Consider the following 11,662-nt stretch of genomic DNA (forward strand, 5'->3'; position numbering starts at 1 on the left):
TAGTTTACTAGTTTTTCTACAATTTGGTCACTTCTTTTGGTCAATTTGGAGCATCCTTTGTGCCTTATTTTCTACTCAAAGTTCTATAAAAGTTTGGTGCTCTTGGGTTGCTCCTCTTTGCCTAAATTTTGTGTACCAATTTTAACTCTCTTTGAACTTGTATTTTGGCCTACTTAGGTGTCTTGGGGAACCACAAGGTGTTCAATCCCATCTCCTAAGTAGAACCTTTCTCCTCCATTAGTAATTCGCTTTTAGTTGTAAGTGTGTTGAAAGTTCTAAGTGCTTTCTCACCTTACATTAGGCCGCATAGCTTATATTCAAGTTTTCACGTTGTTTAGTGGCTTAAAATTTTGAGACCAAAGTCTCTACATATTTTTGGCCAATTAGGGGTCCGTCTTTAGTGTTTTATAGATTTATTTGTTCTTTGTTCTTTGTTCTTTGTTGACAACTAGTGTCTAGTGATTCTCATCATTTAGCACTTAGCCATTGTGTGAAATTCTTTCAAACTTGCCCAAGTGTGCCTTGGCTAGGATTGGCTTTGGTTATTAAGTGGTCTTTTTCGACTCACCTCGCCTACCTGGAGGTTCATTTGTGTTCTTAAAACTTTTATTCACACTTTGTCTCAAGTGCTAGATCATGTCAATCATGAGCACTAGAAGGGTTACACGTGCAAGGGTGCAAACCCAACAAAATTCACCACAACCCACACAACATAACACTAGTGCGGATGATGAGGGTGATGTTTCCCCTCGTATGCTTCACAAACTCACCAAAGAGGTGAGTGACATCAAGGCTAAAATGGCTGCCATGCAAGCCAATTTGCACTTCATATCTGAGCAATTAAGGAATCCTCCACACATGATCTTAGTGGCGAGGAGGAGGATTTACAACGCCCCTTTCCAAGGCAATCTCCTCACACTAGGAGACAAAGGCGTGTTCCTCCTCACCCCAAAGAAACAAGAATAGATTTGCCTCCTTTCCATGGAAAAGACAATGTTGAGGCATATCTAGATTGGGTGGCAAAAGTTGAACAACTGTTTGACAGCCACGTGGTTGAGGAAGAGAGACGTGTCTCTCTTGCTGTCCTCAGCTTCCAAGGTCATGCCTTAAATTGGTGGACAGCCCTTGTCCTCCAAAAGCGAAAAAAAGGCCTTCCCGAGATTGAATATTGGTTTGATCTCAAAGAGGCACTCCATGCTCGTCATGTTCCTTCATACTACAAAAGAGAGCTTATGGATAAACTCCAAAGGCTCCAACAAAGAACCATGTTTGTGGAGGAATATAGGCAAAAGATGGAGTTATACATCTTGAGGGTTGGGATAGATGAGGAAGAAGATCTAACCATTGCTAGGTTCTTGAGTGGTCTAAACTACAACATAAGAGATAGAGTTGAGTTGCTCCCATATCAAAATTTAAATGAACTTGTTCAAATGTGCATCAAAGTGGAGCAACAACTCTTGAGGAAACTTATTCGCAAGGATTCTTCACTTTCTTTTTCAAAATCTGATTTTCAAAAGAAAGATTTTTCTCATGTCAAGGAGACCGCTCATAGACACCCAACAAAAGGTCAAGATAAGGGTGAGGCCTCCAAGCGAGGTATTGAGATCAAGTGTTTTAAGTGTTTAGGTAGAGGTCATGTGGCATCACAGTGTCCTACCAAGCGCACCATTGTGCTAAAGGGTCAAGACCTCTACAGCAGTCAAGATGAGTCTTCTGAGGAATCTTCGTCTTCTAGTGACTCCCACAATGACAAGTCCTCCAAAGATAAACATCATTCTTAACCTCAAGAAGGGTCTCTCTTAATGATTAGGAGGCTTCTCAATAACCAACCAACCCTTCCTCTCAATGATCAAAGAGAAAACATTTTTCACACTCGTTGTGACGTTTTGAACAATACTTGTTCTTTGATCATTGATAGTGGGTCTTGTTGCAACTGTTGTAGCACAAGAATGGTTGAGAAGTTGAACTTGACTTTGTTACCCCATCCCAAACCTTACAAACTTCATTGGCTTAATGAAGATGGGGATCTCGAAGTCAAGCATCAAGTGTTGGTTAAGTTCTCTATTGGAAAGTACAAAGACAAAGTTTTATGTGATGTAATTCCAATGGAAGCTATCCATATTCTCTTAGGTAGGCCGTGACAATTTGACCGCAAAACCACCCACCATGGCCATACCAATGAGATCACCCTCCAACATCATTCGAAAACTTTTGTGTTACATCCCCTCACTCCTACTCAAGTTGCTAGTGACCAAGCTCAAATGAAAGCTAGGAGGGAGGAAGAGAGTTCCACCAACTCTACTAAATTATCCAAGGCTTCTAAGAAAAAGGTAGAGGAAGTCTCTCCTTCTAAGGATGTTCATCATGAAGTGCTTCTCACTCATAAAACTCTTTTACAAACTCTTCATGTTGAACACCCTTCCTACCTTTTGCTGTGTCATGCTGTCCTTACATGTCTCCAACATCCTTCACTTAAGGACCTACCTCCTTCTGTCCGTGCTCTTCTCCATGAATTTGCGGATCTTTTCCCTAAGGATGGTCCCCAAGGCCTCCCACCTTTTAGAGGAATAGAGCACAAAATTGATTTTATCCCAGGGGCCAGTCTACCTAATAGACCAGCCTATAGGACAAATCCAATTGAGACTAAAGAGATAGAGACTCAAGTGATCGAGTTGTTAGACAAAGGATGGGTCCAAAAGAGTCTTAGTCCTTGTGTTGTTCCCGTGTTGTTGGTGCCCAAAAAAGATGGCAAATGGCGCATGTGTTGAGATTGTAGGGCCATCAACAACATTACCATAAAGTATAGGCACCCCATCCCTAGACTAGATGATATGTTGGATGAATTGCATAGGGCCAAAATGTTTTCAAAAATAGACCTTAAAAGTGGTTATCACCAAATTCGAATTGCCAAAGGTGATGAGTGGAAAACCGCTTTCAAAACTAAATTTGGTCTATATGAATGGTTAGTCATGCCTTTTGGCCTAACCAATGCTCCTAGCACATTCATGCGACTAATGAATCATGTCCTACGGGATTGTTTGGGGAAGTTTGTGGTTGTTTATTTTGATGACATTTTAATTTATAGCCACAGCTTCAAAGTTCACCTAGGACACCTTAGGGTAGTCCTGTCTCTCCTTCGAGACCATCAACTCTATGCCAACATAGACAAGTGCACTTTCTGTGTAGAGAGTGTCATCTTTCTTGGGTTTGTGGTCAATAAAAGTGGGGTACATGTTGACTCCGACAAAATCAAAGCCATCCAAGAATGGCCTGTGCCAAAGAATGTAGGGGACATCCGTAGCTTTCATGGGCTAGCTAGCTTCTATAGACGGTTTGTACCCCACTTTTCCACAATTGCCTCACCCCTCAATGAACTTGTCAAGAAAGACACACCTTTTGTGTGGGGTGATAAGCAACAACAAGCCTTTGAGGATATTAAGGCTAAACTTACCCAAGCACCAGTTCTAGCTCTTCCAAACTTTGAGAAAACTTTTGAGCTAGAATGTGATGCTTCTGGGGTTGGAGTAGGTGCAGTTTTATTACAAGAAGGTCATCCAATTGCTTATTTCAGTGAAAAACTCAATGGCCCTTCTCATAATTACCCCACCTATGACAAAGAGTTGTATGCTCTTGTGCGAGCTCTTCATACTTGGGAACACTATCTTGTGTCTAAAGAGTTTATAATTCACACTGATAATGAAACTCTCAAGTATTTGAAAAGCCAGCACAAGCTCAACAAGAGGCATGCAAAGTGGGTTGAATTTCTAGAACAATTCCCTTATATCATCAAATACAAGAAAGGGAAATCCAATGTTGTGGCTGATGCACTTTCTAGAAGATATACTCTTTTAGCCAAACTTGGATCTCAAATTCTTGGATTTGACAATATATGTGAATTGTATAGTCAAGATCCCTTCTTTGCCCCTATTTATTCTAATTGTTTAAATAAGTCCCAAGGCGGCTTCTATGTCTCAAATGGATATCTTTTCAAAGAAGCCCGCCTATGTGTTCCATGTGGTTCTCATCGTAAACTTTTAATCATTGAGATGCATGAGGGGGGACTTATGGGACATTTTGGGGTCGCCAAAACGTTGGCCATGCTTAAAGAAAAATTCTTTTGGCCTCACATGAAACGTGATATTCAAAAACATTGCGCTAGTTAATTGACTTGTTTGCATGCTAAGTCTAGCGCAATGCCTGCTGGGATGTACACTCCTTTGCCTGTGGCTTCCACCCCTTGGGAGGATATTAGCATGGACTTTGTCCTAGGGCTTCCAAGGAATTCTAGGGGTGTTGATTCGATTTTTGTGGTTGTGGACCGGTTTTCGAAAATGGCACATTTTATTCCATGCCACAAAGTCGATGATGCAAGCCACATTGCAAAGTTGTTCTTTAGAGAAGTGGTTCGTCTTCATGGCTTACCCAAAACAATTGTGTCTGATAGGGATACTAGGTTTCTTAGCCACTTTTGGAGGACCTTGTGGTCTAGGCTTGGAACTAAACTTTCTTTTTCTACTTCCTGTCACCCTCAAACTGATGGGCAAACAGAGGTAGTCAATAGATCCCTCTCCACATTGCTTAGGGTTGTGCTTAAGGGGAACCATAAATCTTGGGATGAGTATCTTCCCCACATTGAGTTTGCCTACAATAGAGTGGTCCATAGCACCACCAAACTCTCACCTTTTGAGGTTGTCTATGGCTTTAACCCTCTCACTCCTCTAGACTTGCTACCTCTTCCATCTTCTTTTGACTTTGTTCATAAAGAAGGGGTTTCTAAGTCTCAATTTATCAAAGATTTTCATGAGAAGGTTAAAAGTCAAATTCAAGCTCAAATGGAAAAGATTGCCAACTCTAAAAACAAGGGTAAGAGAGTTCGGTCATTCAATGAGGGTGACTTAGTTTGGCTTCATCTAAGGAAGGAAAGATTTCCTCAATTACGAAAATCCAAACTTAGTCTCCGTGGTGATGGTCCATTCCAAATCATAAAGAAGATCAACAATAATGCTTATCAATTAGATCTTCCAGCTGAATATGGTGTGCATCCTACTTTTAATATCACTGACTTAGTTCCTTTTACAGGTACTGTAGCTGATGAGGATGACAACCAAGATTTGAGGGCAAATCCTCTTCAAGGGGGAGGGGATGATGTGACCCCACCAAGCCCATTAAAAGGCCCAATTACAAGATCAATGATGAAAAAGATTCAAAAGGGCCTCCCATTAGATGATCACAAAATCAATGGGCTTCTCACATTCTTTACATGGGCCAAAGAGATCACAAAGACTTGAAGAAGTGCATGCAAATCTAGTAGTGTAGATTTAAATTGGGCCATTGTTTGGGCTTTGCTTTCCAATAATACATAAGACATGAAAGGAACATAGGATGGGTTAAAATTAGGCTCGGCCCAATTCTCTTCATACATGGCCAAGATTTTCAAGACAAGGAGGCTCCTTTGCTTCATAGTTTGACTAAAGTTGGTCATCACATCTAAAGGCTAAGAATCCTTCTTGTTCTTCAAGCCAAGATCCAAGGGGCATGATCTTATCTCCTTCTCCTAGCTTGATCTAAGGGCCAAGATCAAGGCCCACTCCGTCCAATGGCTCTCCTTTCTCATGTGTAAATGGCTTCATATAAAAGCCAAAATTTCACTCATTTGTAGACACTCTTGAAATTTTATGCAATAGATGCAACTTGAGTTGAGAGCACTCCTCCCTCTATTGCCTTTGAGAGTCACAACTTTCTAGAGATTTCCTCTCTCTACTCTAGCCACCTTCCTTAGGCTAGCATAGATTAGGAAATCCTATCACCTCTTTCACCTTCCATTGCTTGCAAGTGCCTTCCAACTTGCCTCCATTCCTTCACCCATTTCCGCTGCACATGGAGCTCTTCATGCACCTTTGGAGCTCCACCAATTATGTGATATTGCTCCCACGAACTCTTGTCATCTTCTTTTGAGATGGGCATGGCTTCATTTTAAAACGCTCAATCTTGATGAACGTTCCCTTTATTTGAGGCATGAGGGACATGAAATGAAGTTGAAATTTATGACACCAAGAAAAGCGAGTAAGGGTCAACATAGGCTTAAGGAGAAAATAGAAAAAGAAAGAATAGAAAAAGAACAAATATAAGCTGTAGAAGGAAGGGAAATTGAAGAAAAAGAAGAGGTAGTAAACAAAAAGATGATGGAAAAGGTAGTAGAGAAACAAGGTGTTTAATCGAAGGCCACCCATGTTTAGCTGCATTCGTTTACGAAAGCGACAACAATATTGTAAGCCAAAGATTGGTGGAGAAACTCTAGGTACCACCAACCTGTCATTCGAATCAAGCAAGGATCAAATTCAGTACAGGACAATGTGTGAAAGAAGTATTATGTGATATTGCTGCCACGAACTCTTGTCATCTTCTTTTGAGATGGGCATGGCTTCATTTTAAAACGCTCAATCTGGATGAACGTTCCCTTTATTTGAGGCATGAAGGACATGAAATGAAGTTCAAATTTATGACACCAAGAAAAGCCCGTAAGGATCAACATAGGCTGAAGGAGAAAATAGAAAAAGAAAGAATAGAAAAAGAACAAATATAAGCTGCAGAAGGAAGGGAAATTGAAGAAAAAGAAAAGGAAGTAAAGAAAAAGATGATGGAAAAGGTAGTAGAGAAACAAGGTGTTTAATCGAAGGCCACCCATGTTTAGTTGCATTCGTTTACGAAAGTGACAACAATGTCGTAAGCCAAAGATTGGTGGAGAAACTCTAGTTACCACCGAGCTTTCATTCAAATCAAGCAAGGATCAAATTCAGTACAGGACAATGTGTGAAAGAAGTATTATGTGATATTGTTCCCACGAACTCTTGTCATCTTCTTTTGAGATGGGCATGGCTTCATTTTAAAACCCTCAATCTTGATGAACGTTCCCTTTATTTGAGGCATGAGGGACATGAAATGAAGTTGAAATTTATGACACGAAGACAAGCCAGTAAGGATCAACATAGGCTGAAGGAGAAAATAGAAAAAGAAAGAATAGAAAAAGAACAAATATAAGCTGCAGAAGGAAGGGAAATTGAAGAAAAATAAAAGGAAGTAAAGAAAAAGATGGTGGAAAAGGTAGTAGAGAAACAAGGTGTTTAATCGAAGGCCACCCATGTTTAGTGGCATTCGTTTACGAAAGCGACTACAATGTTGTAAGCCAAAGATTGGTGGAGAATTTCTAGTTACCACCAAGCTTTCATCAAAATCAAGCAAGGATCAAATTCAGTATAGGACAATGTGTGAAAGAAGTATTATGTGATATTGCTCCCACGAACTCTTGTCATCTTCTTTTGAGATGGGCTTGGCTTCATTTTAAAACGCTCAATCTGGATGAACGTTCCCTTATTTGAGGCATGAGGGACATGAAATGAAGTTGAAATTTATGACACCAAGACAAGCGAGTAAGGATCAACATAGGCTGAAGGAGAAAATAGAAAAAGAAAGAATAGAAAAAGAACAAATATAAACTGCAGAAGGAAGGGAAATTGAAGAAAAAGAAAAGGAAGTAAAGAAAAAGATGATGGAAAAGGTATGATGAAGGATTGACCTCAATCAAGGATGGAGGCACATGCTTAAGAAGACTAAGCATGTTTAGAAAGGAAGTTCTCTAATCCTTCATCCCTTTCATTTATGCTTGTTATTTTTGATTCCCTAAGTTGACTTAGTTGAATCAACTTTAGTTGACTTGTTGACCTTTGACTAGGTTTGACTTGTTGACTATAGTTGACTTGACTTAAGCCAACATGCTAATCTATGTTTATTTGCTTTGTAGGTTAATTAGGAGTAAGAAAGCAATGCTAGGTGGCACATGGTGATTGGGGAGCATAAATGATGTGGAGGAGAGAGTAAAGCAAAGGCATAAAGCATAAAGAAAAAGGCATAAAGCAAGTGTACCTATGTACCTTTGGTCTCCTTTGTTTTTAGCACACTATGGCCACTTTCTAGAGACATATGAGACATATTCTTGGTCTCCTTTTGTCCTAGAACGAAATTAGCCTTGCACACACCATAGTTAGCTCTTTTGTCTCTCATTTTTGTAACCTTATTTGACCTAGTTTCTAGAAACTAGGGTTAGGTTTTTGTAGAGACATCCTTAGGTATCTTTTATTTGCTTAGAGGCCCCTAAACTCTTCTATATAAGGGGTGCTCCTAGACATGTAAAAGGGTTGAACATTTTGAAGTAAAAACACTCTTGTGTCTCAACCATTTGTGAGAGTTTCCTCCCTTAGGAGTGAAACTTTTAAGCCTTATCTTGCATAGCAAGTGGCGGCACACATCCACTCATCTTCAAGGTTGCCATGGCTTCTAGCCTAGCCTTGTAGTGGCGTGCTTCTCACATTTTTTACCATTTCTTCCCTTTCCATTTTATGTTTTCTTCTTCCTTTAATTGTTCTTGGTTTTCTATGGTTTATGTGCTTTCCATTTCCTTTTTGTTTGAATCAATCCATCATCTTCTTCTCTTGAGCTTTGTGAAAGGAACCTTCACATCTAGATAGCATGCTATCTTAATGTCCAGTGGGGATTTCACTTAGTTTTCTTAATCAACTCACACCATATTCAATAATCTTAAAAAGGAACAAGTTAATCCTTCATCATTTGGTATCAGAGCCTAGGTTATCTTGAATATGGTGCTTTTCATGTGCTAACCTTGTCTTGTTGTAGCTATCTTGGTATGGTTCAAATCCACTTCCATTACACACAAAAACAGTGCTGGCAGAAAACGTGACGATTTTAAAACAATAAACTGCACCATCTCAGTTGTTCAAAAGTTACGTTCATGGTGTCAAAAGAAAGCTCTTTGTGTCTAGTTTCCAGCAAAAAAAGAACCAACGCATTTGGAGTTCTGTGGAGTGAGTTATGATCAAATGAGTGAGCAAAGGTCAGAGCTGCCGAGAATACGAAAAACAACGTTTTCAGGTTATGTTGTGGCAATTTTGGCTTCGGTTTTGCACCTCTTTAAGCTCCTAAATGTGGTTGGATAACATGTCTTTGGATGCTTAGTCTTTGAGCCTCAAATCCATGAGTTTAAATGCATGATAGCTACATGTTTGTGTCTTTGTGTATGTCATGTTGAGTCTTTAAATGTGTCTAACTTTTGCTTGAGTCTCTTGTCATATGCTTCTTTGAGTTTTCTTGTTTTTGTTTCTAAGTTTTTGAACTATTGCTTGAGATCTATGCCTTGTGTTGTTGTATGCTCCTTGAAATTGATTTTGACCTAATTTTAAGGAACTAAGTGTTCAAGACACCCTAAAACATCCTTCTCATCATTTTAAGTACCTAGTTTTGAAAAGAAAAAGTGTTTTCAAGAACAAAAACAGTTTGGCCGAGAGCTTTTACAATGCTTGGTGAATCCATTTAGCCATTTTTACTAGGTGTTATGCTACCAAATTTTATACTTGGATTTTGGGTGATATTGGCAAATTAGTTCCATGTTTTAACTTGGTTATGATCTTTCTTGGTGTATGCATAATTTGAGGTATAATCTTGGCTTGTTCAAATGCTTTCCATAGAGTCTTTAAAAGTGTTTTTCATTGCTTTAGTCTTATTCAAGTTTTGTCTTTAAAACAAAATTTCCTTAGAAGTTAAACTTTCTTGTTTTTGTGCTTTTCTTGCTTGTCACTAGGTGTTCTTTGTTGTGTCTTAGTAGTTTTCTTTTCTTGAAACTCTTGGGATGTTGTGGCCGAATCACTTGTCTTGCATTTGAAAGGCTTTGAACAAGTTTTTAAAAGTGTTTGCTTCACTCCTTTGGTGGATTTTGAGTGCTAGCCTTGCCTTGTTACTTTGGGAGAGTGATCTAAACACTTGGGTTACAATTTGGGTTGGATTTGGTCTCGGTTTTCATGTTGTCTAACCTCTAATCCATTTATTTTGTCTCGGATTTGAGTGTTTTTGTTGTAGGAATCATGGCAAGTTCATCAAATGCACCTACACCAAACAAAAACAATACATTGATGAGATTGCTTCGGGATTTGGAGTTGTCTAGGAAAGAGGCCTTTGAACAATTAAGAAAAGACAAAGAGCAAAGTGACCTAAGAATCCAAGAGCACATTCAAAGGCTTGAAGCTAAAGAGCAAGAAAGAGAGGCTAGGAAAAGAGGGCATTCTAGGCGCAACCCATCACAAGAGAAGCAAACTCCAAAGATTCCTAAGTTCTATGGAGGAAGTGATCCCAAAGTCTTCCTTGATTGGGAAGCTAAAGTTGATCAAATTTTCAATGAAAATCATGTAAAGGATCAAACACAAGTTGATCTAGTAGTTTTAGGATTTTTGGAGTATGCCAATACTTGGTGGCATAAAGTTTGTAAGAATTATGACCAAGGGCCACCCGCGGCTTCTTGGATGGACATTAAAACTCTTATGCGCGCTAGATTTGTTCCTCCCTCCTATAGGAAGGAACTTCTTTTGAAGCTCCAAAGGCTTCACCAAGGTTCTATGAGTGTGAGTGAGTACTTTAAAGAATTAGAGTCTCAAATGCATAGGGTTGAAATAAAAGAAACTAACAAAGAAAAAATAAAAAGATTTGTGAGTGGTCTTAGGAGAGACATACAAGACCAAGTAGAGTTGTATGAGTACTCCACTCTTGAAAATGTTTTCACACTTGCCCTTGGGATTGAAATTCAATTGAAAAGAAAAAGAAGGGCAAGGAAGAGTTACTCACCCAACCACTACTTTAGTCACTCATGGAAGGGAAATGATAAAATGAAACATGATAAGTTCCCTTCTAACTCTCATCAAGAACCACCAAGTAAAAGTAAGTCACCAAGTGATCACATTCACCATTCCACTTCTCAAAGATCAAGTTCCATTAAATGTTTTAAATGTTTGGGTTATAATCACATTGTTTTAAATTGCCCAACCAAAAGGACCATGATCTTAAAGAAGAGGAATAATGTTGAAAGTGAACACTCATCTCCCCATTCTCTTTCAAAAGAATCTTCTTCCTCTAGTAAAACTAAATTTTTTGAGAAAGACCCTATGTTATTAAGGCGCATGATAGGTCAAGATCAAAGTGAGCTTGAGCCAACTCAAAGAGAAAACATTTTTCAATCTAGATGCAAAATTAACAAATGGGTTTGCTCTCTAATTATTGATGGAGGAAGTAGTACCAATGTAGCTAGCACAAGGTTGGTGGAAAAGCTTAGCTTAGAGACCATTCCTCATGCTAAGCCCTATAAGCTTTCTTGGATAAGTAAAGAGGGAGAAATAGATGTCAATAAACAAGTCCTAATTAACTTCTCTATAGGAAGCTATAAAGATGAGGTGTTATGTGATGTTGTTCCCATGGAAGTCACACATATCTTACTAGGTAGGCCATGGCAATTTGATAAACAAACTTTACATGATGGCTATACCAACCAATACATTTTCTTCAAAAATGGGAAAAAGACAACTTTACAACCTCTAACACCTCAAGAAGTTAATAAGGATAGAAATAAAATAAGAAAAGATAAAGAAGAAAAAGAAAAGGGGCAAGCTTTAACCAAGGTGTTACTTGCCTACAAAAAAATTCTTCTAAAGCAAGATGTGCATCACTCTTCCTTCTCTTCCCAAGCCAAAAAGGAAGGCCCAAAGCATAAGCAAGAGAGGAAGAGTAGTCTAGAAAATAAAGATGGCCTAACCAAAGCTAGGGGTAATAC

The 11,662-nt window shown here is 39.0% G+C and overlaps 1 pseudogene; it reads left to right on the forward strand.

Annotated features, from left to right (window-relative positions):
• Positions 1-645: 645 nt before the first annotated feature.
• LOC146884672 (uncharacterized) lies at positions 646-2,773 on the forward strand (annotated as a pseudogene).
• The last annotated feature ends 8,889 nt before the right edge of the window (positions 2,774-11,662 follow it).

This window comes from Vigna unguiculata, chromosome 7 (assembly GCF_037176805.1).
Source record: "Vigna unguiculata cultivar grain cowpea cultivar isolate G323 ecotype 2 chromosome 7, ASM3717680v1, whole genome shotgun sequence".
Taxonomy (NCBI): domain Eukaryota; kingdom Viridiplantae; phylum Streptophyta; class Magnoliopsida; order Fabales; family Fabaceae; genus Vigna; species Vigna unguiculata.